Genomic DNA, 21,394 nt, shown 5'->3' with positions numbered 1-21,394 from the left:
GGCGAACCTTTGCCCATCAACCTGCCAATCGAAGCTAAGTATTTAATTTAATTTTTAAGTTTATTCTGTTTCTTTTTAGGGTTTGCCCTTTTAACATCTATTTGAACTATGCACACACTCAGCTATTTTTCTGCCTTTGCCTTGCCACTTTCAGGGTTAACCTTGAGGCTTCCTCCGACCGTCAACCATGTCAGATCAAATTCAAATGCAAAGATAAGTGTTTTTTTATTTATTTATTTATTATTAATTTCTTTATCCTTTATTTTTATTAGGGTTAGTTATGTCTGCCTCTGAACTATAATACACTCATCTATGTTTTATTGTCTTTCCCCTAATTTTCAGGGCTTGTCAAATTGCCAAAGCTACGAACATTGGTAACCCTAAACTCTATCTCAATTATTACTTGTGTTAAACCTTTTGTTTTAATTATATCCCGCTGGTTTCAATTCCCCTCTCCTCCGCTGGTTACAATTTCCCTTCCCCGTATTGCTTTAATTATATTGTCTATATTGCTATGGTTAGTAATTTTAGGGAGTGTAACTCTGAACTAAATTAGAATCACCTAATTATAAGATAATATAATTGAATATGATCACGTGATTGGTGCACACACACACGCTTTTGGGTAAACCTCTCTGTTGCCTATTGCCTGTTGCCTTGTTGCCTTGTGTTGTTTTGCAGAATAGCCAGTCCCTCGAATACGAGGATACCTTAGCCAGTTGCCTCGATTAAGATCATGGTCCCTAATGATGCTGCCTTCGATATACATGATCTCGACCCTCGAAAGTTGCCTACGAAAAAGGCTAAGGTATCCTCTGGCTGCCTACGAAAGGCTATTCTGATCCTTCCCTTAGACCACCTACCTCTCTATGGCATGGGTCAATCTTATGGCGAACGATGATGCGATGACCCTTCAACCTCCAAACGAAAGGCTTCCTGCCCTCTTATGGCAAAGATAGATCCTTTCATCCTGAAAGGCTAAAAGAAACCTCATTTTCAAAACTTCAAGGTAATTGCCCCTAATTGCTTTGCCTTGCTCTAAACCTTTGTTATATTCTTTCCCATAATTCTTCAAAAGGGCTACGCTCATTTACGAGCTAAAGTCCCTATCTTTTTCATCTACTTTTCTAAAAAACAAAGACCAAAGCAATTAAGAGCCCATGGAAAACCATGGATGCAAAGGGTGCCTTACACCTTCCCTTTGCATAATTACCCCCCGAACCCTGTTTTCTCTAAAAGGTTTTTTCTGTTTCTTTTAGCCTTTCTAACTTGTTTGGATAAAATAAAAGTCGGTGGCGACTCATCTTATCCGCGACATTTCGATTATAAAAAGTCAGTTCACCGTATTACAAACGGGATCCAACGTAAATGATTTATGAATGAATGCACACATATCACATACTTATATCATCACCGATCCGATGCTTAACATCGTCTCATTTCATCTCACCAATATCATCACAACCAAGTATGTACATGTCCAAGCATCATTCAATCATTCACATACATTCATCACAATCAACATATTAATATTAACAGCATATTAATATTCACAAATCATCAATCACCACCACAATCATACATTGTTACATTTATCATCATTGCACACAATGTAATAAATTGCCAAAACAACCCAACAATATAATCACAAAACATGCATCATCTACGACATGTTATATACCAACATCACTTAATGGATATCATAATCCAATCACCAACACAAATACATGCATCAAATAGTCATTCACAATTAATACTATTCACAATCTCATAATGTATTTTCATCACACAACACATTGTCATATATATAAGCACATATACATATACAATATTTAAATTCATCAAAACAATTAAATTGAGTTTTAAAAGTAAAGTCGGCCACCGACCATTTTATCACTTTATCAAATAAAACATCCAATTAGCTTCACAACGCCCAAAACGGCACCTAAATCGGACAACCGGATCAAAAGTTATGACCTTCGGAATATTTTTCAAAAATTGCATGCAGTGAGTCGACGCATAGGTTCCTTCAGGTGGACGCATAACACTTTTACCACTCTCGGGTAAGCGCACGCTGACCCTGTAGGTCGACGCATACTGATACTCAGGTCGACGCAACTGACACTTAGGTCGACGCATGCTGCGTTTTATGCAGAATTTTACTGCGATTCAGACCTCCTTCTTCTCCCAATTCCAATCCAATCACACCATAATCATTCCCACATCAAAACATCATCAAATAACATAATATACTACAATTCTAACACATTTTAGAGGTCATCTAACATCAAACATTCATCAATTTCAACAAATTCATCAAAATTATTCAAAACCTAACAATTCAATCCAAAGCATCATAATTGAATCGAACCACAAGATAATCAATCCTATCACCTAGAATCACATAATACTTAGTAATAGGAAGAATCCCCCCTTACCTTAGGTTTGATCTTCGGTCTTCCCCTCTCCAAAGCTCTTCAGTTAATTTTCACGTTCTTTCTCTTCTCCCAATTGTTGTAACCCTCATATTCCACAATTTCTTTCTATTTTAGGAGAAATAGAATAACTTTGGTTAATGGGCCTAACAAGTTAACACCTCCCTTTCTCATTAACCATAACACAACCCAATAACTATTTTCCAACATTTCTCAATATTCTTCATAAAATCAATTATTCCAATTAAATAATTTTCCTACTTAAATTAAATAATTAGAAATAATTTTCGGGGTGTTACATTCAAATCCAAACCAATCCAAATAAAAACCGCAAACCGATCCAAAAAAACCGAAAACCGCAAAAAACCAAAGTAATAGGATGTGTTTGGATGCTATTTTGTGAGAACCGCACGATTCGGATCGGATTTCGGATTGACTTTTCAAAATTGATCCAAACCAAACCAAACCGCATGTATATGTATTTTGTACTTGTTTATTTTTTATTAGTATCATATGTTACATAAATTTATTATTATATGATAATTAATTTTTTATCTTATCTATTAGTTTAATTTAATCTATTTATTTTTATTATTTCAACTATAATCGATCATTTTCATTTTATGATATTAACTTTTAATATACTATATGATATATATTATATCAAATTTATGATTTATTAGTATTTTTATAATATTAATAAAAATATAATTTGTAATTTGGATATCCAAAAACCGATCCAAATTAAACCGCATTAAATTGGATCGGATCGGATTGGATTTTTTTAACATATCATCCAAAATCGAACCAAACCGCAAGTAAATTTATTTTTGGATCGGATGAGTTTTTGCCTTAAAACCGATCCAAACCAAACCGCGAACACCCCTACCGGTTGTTGAGGAGTACGTTCCCTATTGTGGATAATCGTTCCTTCAAAATGAGCATTCAGTCCTTCAAACCTAGTCCCTGAGTGAGGAGTAAAGACCTTTAGCCCCGTCGGAGGTGTTGCGGTCACCTGTTTCTTTGATCGACCACGAGCTTTCCCATTGTTGCTACCAAACCCATTAGCCCTAGACCATGGAATCACCCCTAATTCCCAACAAGGTCCCTGATTCTAGAACCAGGAGTTTAAACCGAAATCAGGAAGAAGGATAACCCCAAGGTGGACTCCCCTGAATTAGTAAAGTTGTTCGCCGGAAATCGCTTCATGTATCACCGGAAATCGCCCCTTACTCCTTCTTTTTATATATAAAACAATATTTACCCAATTAAAATACACAATAAAATTTATAAGTTTTAAAAAAACAATAAAATTGTAATAAAAAATATTAAAGAAAAAAATATAGTGAATAAAATGTAAATAATAATTCTGCTGTAATCAAAAAAGTTATCACTTACTATAGAAAATATACATAAATAAATGTACAAAATCGTATTAAAAACATCAAAGAAATTAAATAAAAGAGAAATTAGTTTAAAATTAAGAATAATATTTTTTATTAAAAAGTATGTTTTATTTAAGAAATATTTAAAACCATAATTCATTAATTACTTTAGTTGAATATAATAAAAGTTAATATAAAGAAAATACAAAAGTTGAGATTATTTTAAAAAAGAAACTATTTTTTTTATTAATAATCAATAATTTTTTAGAAGTATTTACGAATTCTAATTTTTTTATTTTTTAAATATTTAGAAAGTCATTATTTATTTATTACCAAAAATAGAGGAAACTATCTTTAGAAAGAATCACATGAATGATGAGTTCAAAAGAAGCCAATTAATAACCATTATATCAAAATACAATCAATGGTTATAAATAAACGTAACAATTAGTGTAAATGGTTGGTGTAATTTGATCTCTTATTTATATATATATATATATATATATATATATATATATATATATATATATATATAACTCTTAATGTGTTACTTAAGATGTAAAATCTAGGTTGTACAAAGTTTAATTTCTTTATATATATTTTAAAACTAATCATTTTTATTACTCTAATTAATTAAAAAAGTATTATTTAAAGTGTTATATTATTCTTGTCCAAAAATAAATAAAGTGCCATATTATTAGAAAATGTTAATATATCTAAATAATCATTAATTTCTAACAATGTATACTTTAAAAAAAGTATACAATATATTTATTCTAATTCTTTTAAATATATTACTATATATATATTGGTAAAAAAATTGTTTTTTACTAAATTAAGTAAAAGTATTTTTTAATTTTTCCATAACAATTTAATTAGTTAATATGGTCAAGAGTGAATCTCATCTTATGTTAGAAATTAATAAAAAATATGCTTTATATTTAAATTTTATATATCAATAATATGGTCATGTAATTTAGACAATAGATAAGTCAATTAGTTCATTTTTAAGATTGATTGACTTAGAAAATAACCTAGCAAGATAATATGATATAGATAATACATATAAAGTTTGAGATTAATCTGTAATGATTTACTATGTCATTAATTGTACTTTAATCTAACGGTTATTAAATGACCTCTTTTGAACTCATCATTCACATGATTATTTCTAAAAATAGTTTCATCTATGTTTGATAATAAACAAAAAATGATCTTATAAATATTTAATAAATAAAAAAATTAAAATTCTTAAATACTTCTAAAAAACTATGGCTTATTAATAAAAAATGAGGAGGAATATATTTATTTCAAGAGTAAGTTATTATAAATATGGAGGGAGAAAACTATTACTTATTATTTTCAACGATTATATTAAAAATATTAATGGTCAAGATGTGGAGTAAGTTATAACAACTTACTCTTGGAGTAAATATATTTCTCTCATACAAAATAGCTCCTTATTTATAAAATAATCTCAACTTTTGTATTTTATTTATATTAACTATTATTTTATTCAACTAAAGTATATAATGGATTATAATTTTAAATATTTCTTAAAAAAATCATTTTTTTTAATAAAATCATTTTTAATAAAACTTAGAAGTTTTTAAATAAAATTTAAAAATTGTATAAAAAACATAAAATGAAAAAATAAAATAGTGAGTAATGTGTATATAATTATTATGTTGTAAATCGGAAGAAAAAAATAAGTGAACATTTTAGTGAAATTAATTTATATCATTTTTTACTTATTTTATTCAAACCTAAAACATCATATACTCTTTACCCATTGTTTTGTTTTATTTTCTAATACATGTTTTGAATATTATTGCATACTATATTTTAAAAAGTATTAGTTGAATTTAAATATAATAGAACTTGACTTTAAAGAAATTTTTTGTTTTATTTAGAAAATATTATTAAATATTAAAATTCAAATTTTTAAAATTTCTTATCCATTGAAAACAATACTATAAATTTTTATTATATAAAACAATATTATCCAGTTAAAATACACAACAAAATTTATAGGTTTTAAAAAAAACAATAAAAGTGTAATACAAAATATTAAAGAAAAAAATATAGTGAATAAATGTAAATAATAATTCAATTCGCTTACTATAGAAAATATACATAAATAAATGTACAAAATGGTATTAAAAACATCAAAGAAATTAAATAAAAAAGAAATTAGTTTAAAATTAAGAATAATATTTTTTATTAAAAAGTATGTTTTATTTAAGAAATATTTAAAACCATAATTCATTATTTACTTTAGCTGAATATAATAAAAGTTAATATAAAGAAAAAACAAAAGTTAGATTATTTTAAAAAAGAAACTATTTTTTATTAATAATCAATAATTTTTTAGAAGTATTTAAGAATTCTAATTTTTTTATTTATTAAATATTTAGAAAGTCATTATTTATTTATTACCAAAAATAGAGGAAACTATCTTTAGAAAGAATCACGTGAATGATGAGTTATTAATAACCATTATATCAAAATACAATCAATGGTTATAAATGAACGTAACAATTAGTGTAAATTATTGGTGTAATTTGATCTCATATATATATATATATATATATATATATATATATATATATATATATATATATATATATATATATATATATATATATATATATATATATATATATATATATATATATATATATATATAACTCTTAATGTGTTACTTAAGATGTAAAATCTAGGTTGTACAAAGTTTAATTTCTTTATATATATTTTAAAATTAATCATTTTTATTGCTCTAATTAATTAAAAAAAAAGTATTATTTAAAGTGTTATATTATTCTTGTCCAAAAATAAATAAAGTGTCATATTATTATAAAATGTTAATATATCTAAATAATCATTAATTTCTAACAATGTATACTTTAAAAAAATTATACAATATATCTATTCTAATTCTTTTAAATATATTACTATATATATATATATTGGTAAAAGAAATTTGTTTTTCACTAAATTAAGTAAAAGTATTTTTTTAATTTTTCCATAACAATTTAATTAGTTAATATGGTCAAGATTGAATCTCATCTTATGTATCTATAAATAATAGACATGTGTAAGAATAATGTCTAATTATCTTCAAAGATGGATACTTCAAAGATTTATGTTCTTATAACGTTATATTTATTAGTTTTCTGCATCTTTACATCAGGTTTGAAATACATAAATTTTTTAAAAATAATGTCTTTTTATCTATTATCTATTATAATCTTATTATAATCTGTACATATAAAATTTATCTTATGTTTACAAACGTTGTTGGCATATGCAGATATGTGTACGAAATCTCAAGGAAGAGAACTTGATAATCAAACACCTTGTACTAGAGATGAAGATTGCGAAGCTGGATGTCCTGCAAATCAAGGGCTATGTATTCGCGGGCGATGTTGGTGCATTGATGCAAACAATTTAGATAATATTACTCCTAGTTTAATACCTAAAAATGCAGGCTGAGTAATTGAATATTATAACGCAATCATTTTGTTTGAATAAAAATAAGATACAGGAATAATATTTATAATAAAATTAATATGTTTGAATATTCTTACAACTTTTTTAATTAAATTTGTAGATAAATTTGAGGATTTTTTTTTTTTTTCAATTATGGGAAGATTCCGTGTTTTAATAAGAGAATGATAGTGGCCAATGTTTGGCTAGCAACGGTTTGGTCTATTTGGACAAAGCATAATGCGGTGATATTTAGAGAGGAGCCTTTTAGTTTTATCGAATGTATGTCGGAGATTATTTTCAACTCTTGGAGGTGGATTTCTTCTTTTCAAAAGAAAGTGAATGTTAGTAATTTTTATCTATGAAATATTCGACCTCTCGATTGTTGTGAGAGGTAGGAGCTTTCCTCTTTGTATTAGGATGGAGCATTCCTTTTGAAAATTTTTGCCATTTTAAATGTATCCCATATTGATGGTAATATCCTAACTTATGATTCAAGATAATAAAATCACAGGGATATTATAATTTATGAATAAAATTTTAAAATCGAAAATAATGAGGCTACAACATATTCATATGTTTTAATGATTAAAACTCTAGGTGTTTTACGATTATGATTAGGTTTAAATGAGATCCTATTTATAGGGTTCATGTTACTTGCTCCATCTCACTAGGTATTATATGATATGGTTGGTAACCCCATGGAGTAATTTCAAATGCCTTTTTTTATAAAGGGTTAGTTTTGATATAAGACAAAAACTCTAACTGTTTTAGGATTAGAATTAGGTTTTGTATCAATCCTCTTATTTTTAATGGTGATTAGAATTAGGTTTTGTATCAATCCTCTTATTTTTAATGGTGGCGTAGCTATCTCCAACCCGGTTAGGACAATTAAAATGGTATGTAAATACATATACTAATTGGCAACTGATTACTTCTATGTGTTTGGGCTCAAGAAGAAAAGTGTGGAATCAACGTTATAACATGAATTGCTATGAATACGTACTTAACTCCTAGGTACGTGGTTCGATTCCTGCGGGAGACAAAAACAATATTTTCTAGGCAGCCGGTAAGCGGTCAACCGTGTAGCAGATATTGGGGTGTTACACGCTATACCTTACCTTTATATTAATCAAAAATTTAAGAAAATTTCTTTAGCCACCTCCCTATGGGAGGTCACCCCCAGCGAAAATCCCAAAATACCCTTGCTTCGGAAATGAACTTCCGAAGCGTTTTTTTTTTAAAATTTCCATAATTCGGAAGTGTATCTCCGAAAACACCTCATGGGGGTGTCTTCGGAGATGAACTTCCGAATTATGCATCTGTGTTTTTTTTTTATGTTTTATCTAAAACAGTCTCGCATTTTCAACGGCTCTCGCTCTTGTTGAAAAAAAAAACAAATAAACGACATATATTAAATAAGCGACATGATCATGATTCTCGCGTAAAACGCCTTCAAATATTGCTTCAGAGAAATTTGAAGTATGTTTCATTTCATCGCCGCGAACACTATCCATCTTCTGGATTATAAACATAGAACTTTGACTTTCCCAGCGCACCCCTTTGTTTGATTTTTTTTGTAATGACGTCCCCTGATGATAATGATAAACTATAGCTTACATTGATTGGCTCCTTTGTCTCGCGGAAACTCAAGTTGACAAGACTTTGAACAGCTTCATGTCTCTTACTTTGTTCCATTTTCAGGCTACAACATGCAAGAAAACCAAGAATAAGCTTAACCAACCCCCTTAAGTTGATAATATTATTTGGATCAACATGCTCGAGTTTAACATCATCATTCACAACAGATGATTCTTCTTTGGATAGTGACTCAGAGATATTTCTAGCACCAACTTTTCTGTAAATATCAGATAGTTTACTCTTGAACAATGGTGTCATGTTATGCTTAGGATACCATACAAAAACTTTCTCGCTCCCAAAAAGCTTCTTCATATGAAGGTTATCTGGAATAAAAACACCGTCCCCTGATGAACTTCCAAATTATGCAGAAACTGGTTTTTTTTAATGTTTTTTCTTAAACAGTCTCGCATTTTAATTAAACGCAAACAGCAAATAAAATAAGCGACATATAAACAGAAAATACTAATATGATAAATAAAATCCAAAAACACTGTGCGAAAGATACGATCCGAAATCAAAACAAAACAAAACAAAACACGTCAAACAAAACAAAAACACGTTATTCTGCCCAACGAGCGTTACAAAATACACATCAAACAAAGCAAAAACACATTATTCTGCCCGACGAGCGAACTCCTCCGAATGAAGATACTGATACCAATCCTCATCCCACTCAGTCTCAGAACCATCAGCATCAACCACGACTCTCACGCCAGATAGTTGAGCTTGAGCATCCGGGCCCCGGGCCCCCCTGGGAACGAGAAGTAGAGCCGGTCGAAACCTTCTTCTTCTCCTTCACCTCCTTCACTCCGCGAGAGCACGAAGTAGAGCCGGCCGAAACCTTCTTCTTCTCCATCACCTCCTTTTTTCCCTTAGCGCCACCCATTCCTGCGTAAAAATGAAATCGATTAATATGCGAGACAAAATAAAAAACTAAAAAATTTGAACTTCTGATACAATTCGGAAGTTCATTTCCGAAAACTGGGATGGAGGTGTTTTCGGAAATGAACTTCCGAAACACCCCTGCGATAGAGTTTTCAGAAACTTCCATGGCAGACCCCAAAATCAAACATAAAACCAATTCAAAAAGCTTCTAAACAACCTAAATACTACTAACAACCAGTCCATATATCATTTATGCAATTGAAACCCTAAATAACATGCATTTGAATAATGAATCTAACAAATTTAAAACTTACAAATTGAGTGATTTGTGGGCTTTTGAATGTTGTATAGCAATGTGATTGGAGCCTTGATGTAGCCTTGGAAGTGTGTTTGCACAAATTTTCGCCTTTGGTTGTTTTTGATTTGAGTTAGGGTAAATGAATGGGGGAGGGGGAGTGTTTTGATAAATCTGCAGAACGTGCAGTATTTCGGAAGTTCATTTCCGAAATGCTGTTTTCGGAAATGAACTTCCGAAATAAGATAATTTTTTCAAAAAAAAAAGGCGTTTTCGGAGATGCATCTCCGAAAACACCTTTTTCTTGCATTTCGGAAGTTCATTTCCGAAGTCAGGGGTAGTATGGGGTTTTCACCAGAGGTGGACTAGAAGGTAGGGAGGTTGGCAAAGAAATTCTCATATTTAAAATAATTAAAATTGTTATCATAAACTGTTTTAAGAAAATCAAGTGCATGTGTCTATGAAAGCTCCCAAAATAAACTTAAATATAATAAATTTTTTTAAAAATATTAATTAAATTTGCTAATTAACATGAATAGTTAGAAGATATTCCTTTATCATTAACATTGTAAACAGGATAACTCTATACAACTAAAATTAAAAAATGTGTTGCTTAATCAAAGTTTAATTTCTTTAGATATATTCTAAATTCGTCATTATTATAATCAAATTAATTAAAAAAATTAATATTTAAAGTGTTATATTATTCTATTCTAAAAGTAAATAAAGTGTCATGTTATTGGAAAATGTTATGTTTAACATGTTAATATATCTAAATAATCATTAATTGTCTAACTTATACTTTTAGAAAAATTGTACAGTATATTGATTCTGATTGTTTTAAATATATTATTGTATGTTGGTCAAAAAATAATATGTTTTTCACTAAATAAAGTAAAATTATTTTATTATTTTACGTACTTAATTAATATCAATCTTATCTTATGTATATATAAATAATAAACATATATAAAATATAATATGTTATATATACAAGATGGATGCTTCTAAGATATTTGTTCTTATAATTATTGAAATTCTGGTAAGACAGAACTCAGATGTCATGTACGATATCGTGACATCTAGTCTGTTAGAAAAGTTGCACTGATAAAATTGGATTATTTTCCACTTTGGTTCAACACTTGAATGATAAAAGATCCTAAATTTTCTGGAACCATTTATAATGATAGCACAGAGATTACAATCAGGTTTTGATCTGGATTGATTTGCTGAAAGCACATGCTTTGAAAGAACTCCCTGATGTCATAATCGATGTTGTTACATCTAATACCAGATCAATAAACCAGCGCAGAAAATAGATAACACAAAGAATTGTTAACCCAGTTCGATTCAACCAACCTACTCTAGGGGCTACCAAGTCAGGAATAAATCCACTATGATAGTATCAATTCAAAGCTAAACTCCCCTGTTTACAACTTCTCACTTAATTACTACCCGAGTTAGATTTCTATCTAAGACTCACCTAGATATGAGCCCCCCCCCCCCAATCCCTTCAATCACAACCAGTGATAACATCAATAAAGAAGACACTCTTCAAGACAGACACCTTGATCTTGCTTAACAACTTTGATCAAGAAACAAATCTCTCAACTTTTACCTACAAGATTCGAGGGAGAACAATACTTTTTTCACCTACAGGTTTTGAGAAGAACATGGCAGTCACCCCACAACTCGGATGATCTACCTTGACAAACTCTAATGATTACATCTTTTCAATACTCGGTTTTCTTAAAAAAAAACTAGGTTACAAAGCTTCCTATTTATAACATATTCCTAACTGGACTTGGGCCTTCAATCACGGCTTTATTTGTTGTTACAAATCAACAGAAAACTTCTGCTAAAAGAAAGGTCTTTGAATCATAAGTTTCATAAATTGTCTCCATAATTAGAAACTACACAATCTTAAATATTCTGACTTGATTCTTTTGACCTTTAAATCTGTGTCACATAGGATTGCATAATATTCCATAGAATCTTCTGTATTTGTTAATTACATCTGAAATCTTCATCATTTTAGCTTAGCAGGCACGATGAATGTCATAGTTCATGTCTTAACATTCCATAGAACATCTTGTTGTTGTACCTGTTTTGTTCATATTTATATTTACAAGTTCTATAGATCCTATTACATATTGCTGCTACAATGTTTTAGCCAAACATAAATGTCAATCACATAAATCAAGACATTAACAATTATATTTATTAGTTTTCTACATCTTTATATCAAGTTTGAAGCTCATTAATATTTAAAAATGATATTTTTGTTATTTGTTGTAATCTTTACCTATAAAATTAATCTTATGAATAAAAACTTTGTTAGCATATGCAGATGTGTTAAGAGTTCCACATCGGACAATATTATGGCCTGCACATGTCCTTATAAGTGGGGGGCAATCCTCACCCTACAAGTCAGTTTTGTAGGGATGAGTTAGATCCAACCACATTTCTTAACATGGTATCAGAGCCTGGTTTAATATCTGGTGGGCCACCTTCTATGGTTTCCGTTATCGGGCCACCCACCGTTTATTTCCACGCTTCAGTTGTCTAGTCCTGGGCGTGAGAGAGTGTGTTAAGAGTCCCTCATCGGAAAATATATGGCCTAAACATGTCCTTATAAGTGGGGGCAATCCTCACCCTACAAGTCGATTTTGTAGGGATGAGTTAGACCCAACCACATTTCTTAACAATATGTACGAAATGTCAAGGAAAAAACTTGATGTTAAACCACCTTGTATTGAAGATGAAGATTTTCAAGCTAGATGTCCTGAAAAACAAGAGAAATGTATTCACGGGCGATGTTTGTGCATTGATGCAAAATCATTAGATGATATTACTCCTAGTTTCATACCTTAAAATGCAAGCTGAGTAATTAAATATTATAACGCAATCATTATGTTTGAATAACGATAATATATAAGAATAATAAGATTTATAATAAAATTAATATGTCTGAATATTATTAACAAAATTAATTAAATTTATAGATAAATTATTATAGTTTATCTTATCTATCTTAAGTGATACTTTTTTTTAATAAGTAATTTAAACTTAACGGAGACTTTGAAAGAAACACACTCTTATAATTCAAACATTTCATTGCTAGATCACACATGTACACAAGTTTTCATTTAACTTTTTATTTCTATGATTTCTCTATTATTATTATTATTATTACTATTATTATGTGAATTTTAATAGTTTGTTAGATAATATTAAAATATATGCGCTATATTTAAATTCTGTATATTAATAACATGGTCATGTATCTTAGACAATCAATACAATAATATATAATAAGTCTAGTAGATAAGTTTATTAGTTTATTTTCAAGAATGGATGACTTAGAAAATAACTGAGCAAGATGATTTAGATATTATGTAAATTTAATGAATATATTTCAATTAACTAATTGTAATTGTAGAACCAAAAGGATTAAGTTTATAAAATTAATTTTAATAATAAATGACTAACAATAATAGATAATGTATAAATTTATGAATCGTCTAATAATTTAAATTTATTTTTCTCATTGATTTTTATATTACTTTTTAAGGTGACAAAAGAGATCTTCTAATAATTTTGATTTACATCATTGATTTTATTTATACTGGCAATTAACTCTTTAGTAAGACTGAAGAATAAGGTAAAATCTTTTATGCACCTTTTATAAAACAATTGAATATATATATATATATATATATATATATATATATATATATATATATATATATATATATATATATATATATATATATATATATAAAATATAGGGCATATCATATGAGAATGCTATATTTATATGAGAACGTGAGAATGAATCTGAACCATTGGATTTTATAATAAATGGTGGAGATTATGGGTGAATCTTTTTTTCTCTCTCTTACATTTTGAAATAAATGAGGTAGGAGAGAGAAAAAAAATACACTCATAATCTCCACCATTTATTTTAAAATCCAATGGTTCAGATTGATTCTCACGTTCTCATATAAATATAGCATTCTCATATGATATGCCTTATATATATATATATATATATATATATATATATATATATATATATATATATATATATATATATATATATATATATATATAGAGAGGAGGGTTATATCGACTCCAAGAGTAAGTTATAATATCTTACTCCACATCTTAACCATTTATTCTTTTCAATCTAATGGTTAAAAATAATAAGTCATTAAATGTGAAAAGAGAAAACTATTTCTTATTATTTTTAACCAGATTGAAAAGAATAAATGGTTAAGATATGAAGTAAGGTATTATAACTTACTCTTGAAGTCAATATAACTCTCCTCATATATATATATATATATATATATATATATATATATATATATATATATATTAAAAAAGAACCCCAACTTATTTGTCACATCATTTAATTTTTGCCATATAAATCAATTGTATGACGTGGCATCTCCCACCTCGCAACTTTCATCCACTAAAACCGCTCATTACATGATTCATATCTAATTTATTTCATTTACAATTATTTTGATATCTTAATGTCACTTTCAATTATCCTATTAAATATTACATAATTGTTATAAATATTAGTTTTGACAAATATTACATAATTAAAACAGAACCCCAACTTTCAATTATCCTATTCAATATTATATAATTAAATATTATAAAATTGTTACAAATATTTTATTAAAAATAATTTTTATATGATTTCTATGTAATCTATTTGGTCTACAACTATTTATTTTTATATTTTAATATCACTATGAATTATCCTATTAAATATTACATAATTATTATAAATATTTATTAAAATTATTATTTCTATGATTCTTATCTAATTTAACTGGTCTGCAACTATTTATTTTCATATTTTAATGTCACTTTCAATTATCCTATTAAATATTACATAATCATTACAAATATTTTATTAAAATAATTCTTTACATGATTCCTATCTAATTTATCTCGTCTATAATTATTTATTTTTAAATTTTAATGTCATTTTCAAATATCCTATTAAATATTATCTGATTGTTACAAATATTTTATTAAATAATTATTTAATTTGATTTTTAATGTCACTTTCAATTATCCTATTAAGTATTATATAATGGTTACAAATATGTTATTAAAATAAAATTGTAACCAATTAGCCATTACAAAAAACAACATAATTGTTCCAAGTAAAATATTCTATTATAATTTATTTAAATTCACACACAATAAGTTACAATAATTACTTTGAAGATTTATATTTGTTTTGGCATATTGTCATGAGAATTTTCAGAAACAACTTAAGATACTAGTAATGGACCCGTGCGTTCGCACGGGTCACGTAAAGTCGAAATAAATAATAAATAAATATATAATAATAGTTAATAAATATATATAAAACATACACAAATTAAAAATAAAAAATATTTTAAATTATAATGGTCATATAAATATTAATTTAATCTTATTAAAAATATATACTTTAGTAGAAAAAATAAATGAAATAATTCAATAGTCTAATAAGCTAGCTGATTTGATTTGCTGTTGAAAAAGAATATTTTATCTATAATTGACTTTAATATAATTCACTTATCTCTACTATTTTAGTATAATTTGAAAAATTATTCATATTGTTTAATTCTATTCCTCTATTTTCTATGATTGTTATAAGAAATAATTTCATAATTATTATTAGATATCTCATACGTTTCTTTATGGTGTGTGTATCTTTAGTAGAATTCATATAAAAGAAGATTAATAATGTAGACAAATAAGTGATCAAATATATTTATTGGTTAGAAATCAAATGGTTATATTAATTGGTATTCAATACCATTCAATGCAAATTTGTCTTTAATAAAAAATTAATTACCTTGTAAAAGAATGAGAAAGGGTAGAATGTTTCCAATGCAAATTTGAGTCTTTTGAAATTCTACACGTTAAAACATTGTAAAAATAAGTGTAATAATTAATTAAGTTAAGCAATTAATGTAAGCCATGATTATAAATTTAGTGGTATTCAATTTTATTATATTAAATATTTATTGAATTTTGACTTTTATTTTATTTATTTATAAAATAATATTTGTAAATGGTTGTGATTTACACTGACCGTGCATATCCATTAAACCCAAAATAAAATATTTTATTTTGATTTCAATATTTAACCGTATACGAAGATTTCAATCATAAATTCAAAAATAAATTCTTCAAAATAATTGCATATAATTTTTAAGAGACCAATGAAATGTTAAAAATAAAATTACGCTATATATACAATTAAAATATCAATCAATTTAATTTTTTTAATTGGAATAAAGGAAAATGTATTCATTACATTGGCATCAATCACGTGAAAAATATAACACAATAATAAAATGCATATAGCTTTACAAAAAGTTCACATTAAATTAAAATAATAACAATTAACAAACCAATTAAAAAGCATAATTTGAAAAAAAACAATCAGCACTATCACATTCTCTCAACTTAAATTTTTCATCGATTAACTTTAATTTCTCATCTATTCTCACTTTCTCCACTGGGTTGCGCTAACTTCCTCCCTCTTCCAACTCTGCTTCTATCCTCATGTAAAAACAATCCCCTCATCTCTCAATCTAAGCATAACAACAAACAACAACAATTTGTTAGCAAAAATTTGAATCTTGTTTTTTTCCATCTTCTAAGCGATAACGACAACTAAACAAATAATCAACGAAAAAATTCAGCCCATTATGTGTTTAACAGAAACACAGAAACGAATAAATGAAAGCACCGCATTAGGAAAAATTATATAAAAGATGAAACATAAACACGATGACAGCAGAAGAAAGAAGAAAAATTCTGGCCAAAAGGGTGGAGACGAAAAAAGGATGGAAGAAAGATTTAAAGAAAACTTCTCCTTGCAGTAATGGAGAAAGAAGAAGAATATGTAGAACTTAGAATGGACTGTTGTGTATAGAATAAAGCAAATGGGTTTAGGGTTGAAGGAGAGATTGAACTTGTGGATGAGAGATGCATTATGTAGTTATTATAGGATTATAGAGGCAAACAAAATTGAATGAGAGGAATGGAAAAGGGTATGCAAATTTGAAATTATGCAGACTTCACTTGGCTCTATGTCTGCATGACCCAATGAGAATGCACCGATGCAATAAAAAAGCGTGTTCCAATAAAGAAGTTTTGCATTAAATTGGATGTTGGAATGTAATCATGATTAGATGTAAAATGACGCTCAGGGGTATGTAAAACCATGTTTAATTGATTGTGATTAGGGTAATTAAGGGAATTTGGTAGTAATTGATTTTTATATATTAATATAGATTCCTTTGATAATCATGTCCATCACAAATTTTTGAAAAAAATAGCTAGGCTAGAACGACGTATCAAAATGAATGTAAATAGAGGAGGGATGCAAGTGATGTTTCTTCAAGATTTCTAAATCTTTTCGTAAAAATGTAATGAATCAACATCTAACTCTTCTTCCTTGCGTTTTTTAAATAACAATCTCATCAAAAAGAAAAAGAAGTTGAAGAAAAGGAGAATGAGAAAGAACAAGACACACAAAAAGTCTTCAAATAAAAAAAGACTCACATGTTCACATCTCATCATCATCCCAAAAAGATGAAATATTCAATCCCAATCAAAACAAAAAGGACAAAATTGATATTACAATTAATACATCTTCTAATGAAGAACCTATCATTCTTCAGACCTTACGGAAACTAAAAAATGGAAACAAAACTCAAAAGAAAAAGAAACTACAAATAAACTCTTAAAATCAAAAAAGAAAAATCAACCAACGATAATTATCATTTATCTTTATATTTTCAAGGAATTTTTCCTTTTTCAATAATCCATATTTTTTATTGTATCTGCTATCAAAGTATCATATTGAATATTATGTCTTTTGAATGCTTTAATATTATCAGCAATGCATACTTACTTTTCATTAAAATTTCAAATTATAATTTAAATAAATTATTTCAAACGTCTCTATTTTACTAAAACTATTATTTTTTTAATATCTTAATTGAAATTATTGTCCATCTAGTTATAATTTTACATCACAATACTTTTTAAAATAAATAAATAAATTTACTTTCACTCACGGCGCAACGCGCGGGTTAAAGTCTAGTTTATAATTTTTTAGTTTACGAAAGGTCACAACTTGTGTAAGAAGTTTTTTCTATCTCATGTATAAAAGTTCTCCTTGTCGAATTTAACTGATTTTTTATAGGTCTTTTAGTTTCATTAATTTAATATTCAATAAATTTTATAAGCTTAACCTTTTTGCCTCAAATTGTGTCATTAGTTAACTGTAGAGCTGTCAAAATGGGCCGAAGTCTATGGGCCGGTCCATCTGGCCCGGAAAAAGTTAGAGTTTGGGCCTTATTTTTCGAGCCCATTTACACACGGGATTTTTTAAGCCCGCCCCAAAAAAGTCTTAAAAAATATGGGTCATGGGTTGCCTGCCAGCCCGAAAAAATTAATTTTTTTAATATAACAAGAAATTATCCTTTCCTAATTCATAAAGTGTGAGATACTGGATCAAACTGTAGTATGGTTGAAGAGTGGCTTTCTGGTTCGACAGTTCGACAGGGTTAAGCATGAAGTCGAAGGTTGTTCACATGCTGGTGTCGAAGTGTGCATGCTATAGTCAAAAATGGGTCTAGCATGCAGGTGTCGAAGATGCTAAGGTTGTTAGCATGTTAAATTAGGTGTTAGTATTTAAACCCTAATTTGTTAAGTTAGCTTGTTTATTAAGTTGACTTGTGTAATGGGCCTTGTGGAAAAAGCCCATTAGTTAGTATGTTAGGTTTTATTATAAATAACATACTAGTCTCTCATCATTGCTAAGCTGCAAATCCTAAATTAGGGTGAGAGAGGTTATTTGTTATTCTTGTAAACTTGTAATCTTGTTTTCTAAGAGAAAGTAAAATAATATAAATTATAACCAATTCTTATTTGTTCTTTATTCTTCCCTTGCATGATACTTTGTTCTTGGTATCAAATTCACAACAAATTGGTGCGGCGAGTGTGGAGAAGATGCCTTCAACAAAGTATGAGATTGAAAAGTTCACTGGAGTGAATGATTTCAGTCTGTGGCGCTTGAAGATGAAAGCCCTACTGTCATACCCCAAAATTTGCCATAATCCTTCCAGATATTTTGACTCACCTGACTTTCAACTGCTTAAGAATATGCAAGAATTTTACAGACTTACTTCTCTCCTAAGCAATCAGCCTCCAACTAGGTTTCTCTCTCTCTCTCTCTCTCTCTCTCTCTCTCTCTCTCTCTCTCTCTCTCTCTCTCTCTCTCTCTCTCTCTCTCTCTCTCTCTCTCTCTCTCTCTCTCTCTCCAAGTAAAATCAGGTTCTGACACCTCAAATGGACTTCATGGCCTCTCATATGTCTCAAAGGTCCTCATGTTAATTTTCAAGCTCTAATTCACAAGATTACTCAGTCAACTGCTCAAATGGTCAACAGTCAATCAATTCAACCAAAAAGTCAATTGTGGTCAACATATAGTCAAAATTCCTGATTTTTGGTCAACATCAACATTTTTAAGTTACATTCATCATTTGATCAATATTTGATCATGATTCATCAGGGAAAGCTCGAAAATCAACAAAAATATAGTTTCTAAATTAGGGTTTTCTAGGAGAAAGTCAACCCAACTTTGACTGGCCATATCTTTCACATGGAACATCATAAATTTCCCAAACAAATCCTATTTTGAAGGAAATTGAATTCTCTACAACTTTGTCTCTCTAAAGACAAGGCCAAAAATGCTTCATTTGAGAGATATGAGCCAAAACATTACATGTCCTTTTAAAGGTTCGCAAAACGCTATTTTTTGTCAAGAGCAATATCATCAGGATACAATCCTCAAATGCAAAAAATGTTCCAAAGTGTCTTGTAGGAAATATCTTAAGCTTTCCAAAAAGTCCTAGAACATATTCATATGACAAAAATTGTGGGAGTTATGGTCTTCTGAAGTTGGTCAATTTTGGTGAAGTCAATAAGAGCAAAATGGATTTGTTGAACAAATGGACTTGAGATGTGGATTCCCAACGTGGCCATGGCCCATATATTGACTCTTAAACCAATTATTTTATTTTTATAATATTTATTATTATTTATTTGAATTTTAATTCATTTAAACATTAATAAATCATATAAAATATGAATAATTTGTTTTAAATCTAAGATTTGATTTTTCAATCAATTGCAATATGTCAAATATATGGTCCAAATTTGTGGCTAGAGAGATTTGGGGGAGATAAGCAAGATGGGATAAATTTAGAAGGAAATAATATAATTTTCCAATCAAATTTTCACTTCACCAATTACTTGGTATCCAAGCCCATTCTTTAACCTAATTGATCCTAAATATATAGTCAATCATTGCAGTCAGAAAGGGGGACGAAAATTAGGTGAAGGAGAAGAGTTTCAAAGATTTCCAAAAACCTCAAAGAAATGTGCCACACCAAAGCATATATTCAATCGAGTTTGCAAGGGCACCAGTCATCCTAATCAAGTCTCAGAGGTCCCAGGGTTCCATTCCCACCTTCAGCAACGATCAGAACACGTGAAGAAACGATACACAGGTTCAAGGTTTGCATCATGTTTCTTAAGATTTCAAACTTCTCATACGTGCAGTATAAATGATCCATGCGTGCATATTTATGATTATAATGGTATTTAGGACTGTTTTGAACCTTTTTTCATGAGCTTAAACGCATGAACAAGCTTATGCCATTGTTAGGGCAAGGAAGCTCATAAGCTTCGGATACATGGTTAAAGGGGGTTTTAGCCCAAACTAATTGCACCATGAGATTCATAACAATGGAATTAGGGGATCTGGGCACGTTTATACGAATTTGGTTCCTGTTTAGTATGTATTTCAAATTGCAGGTGAAGAAGACGAAGAACCTGTGAAAACATCCACAGGTAAATCCGCAGCAAAGTCCGCAATAAAATATGCAGGTATGGCGAAGAAGATGATGAACAGTGGATATTGAAGAGACGACTGCGTGTGTGGAACGCATCCATTCGTTGGCCATCCACCCATTATCTCTCCGTTGGCGTGTCTCTTCTCCATTGGCTGGTCAAAAGGGTCAAAGCGCCTCATTTATCTGTGATTGGCCATTCAAAGATCCAGGGACCCACGTGTTTGACTATTTTGAAAATTCCATTAACTTTCATGTTTTTCTTTATATTTATTACCAGCCATTCAAATTACAAATTCAGTTCAATGG

General features: G+C 28.8%; 1 long non-coding RNA gene across 1 annotated transcript; it reads left to right on the top strand.

The window, feature by feature from the left end:
* The first annotated feature begins 6,910 nt into the window (after positions 1–6,910).
* On the top strand, positions 6,911–7,391 carry LOC131638762 (uncharacterized). The gene is made up of 2 exons (XR_009294760.1): positions 6,911–7,013; positions 7,134–7,391. It is a non-coding gene; the product is annotated as an uncharacterized LOC131638762 (long non-coding RNA).
* Positions 7,392–21,394: the final 14,003 nt, after the last annotated feature.

This window comes from Vicia villosa, unplaced genomic scaffold (assembly GCF_029867415.1).
Source record: "Vicia villosa cultivar HV-30 ecotype Madison, WI unplaced genomic scaffold, Vvil1.0 ctg.002409F_1_1, whole genome shotgun sequence".
Classification (NCBI taxonomy): domain Eukaryota; kingdom Viridiplantae; phylum Streptophyta; class Magnoliopsida; order Fabales; family Fabaceae; genus Vicia; species Vicia villosa.
Note: the sequence above shows the minus strand (reverse complement) of the source record. Positions and strands in the feature narration are given on the sequence as shown.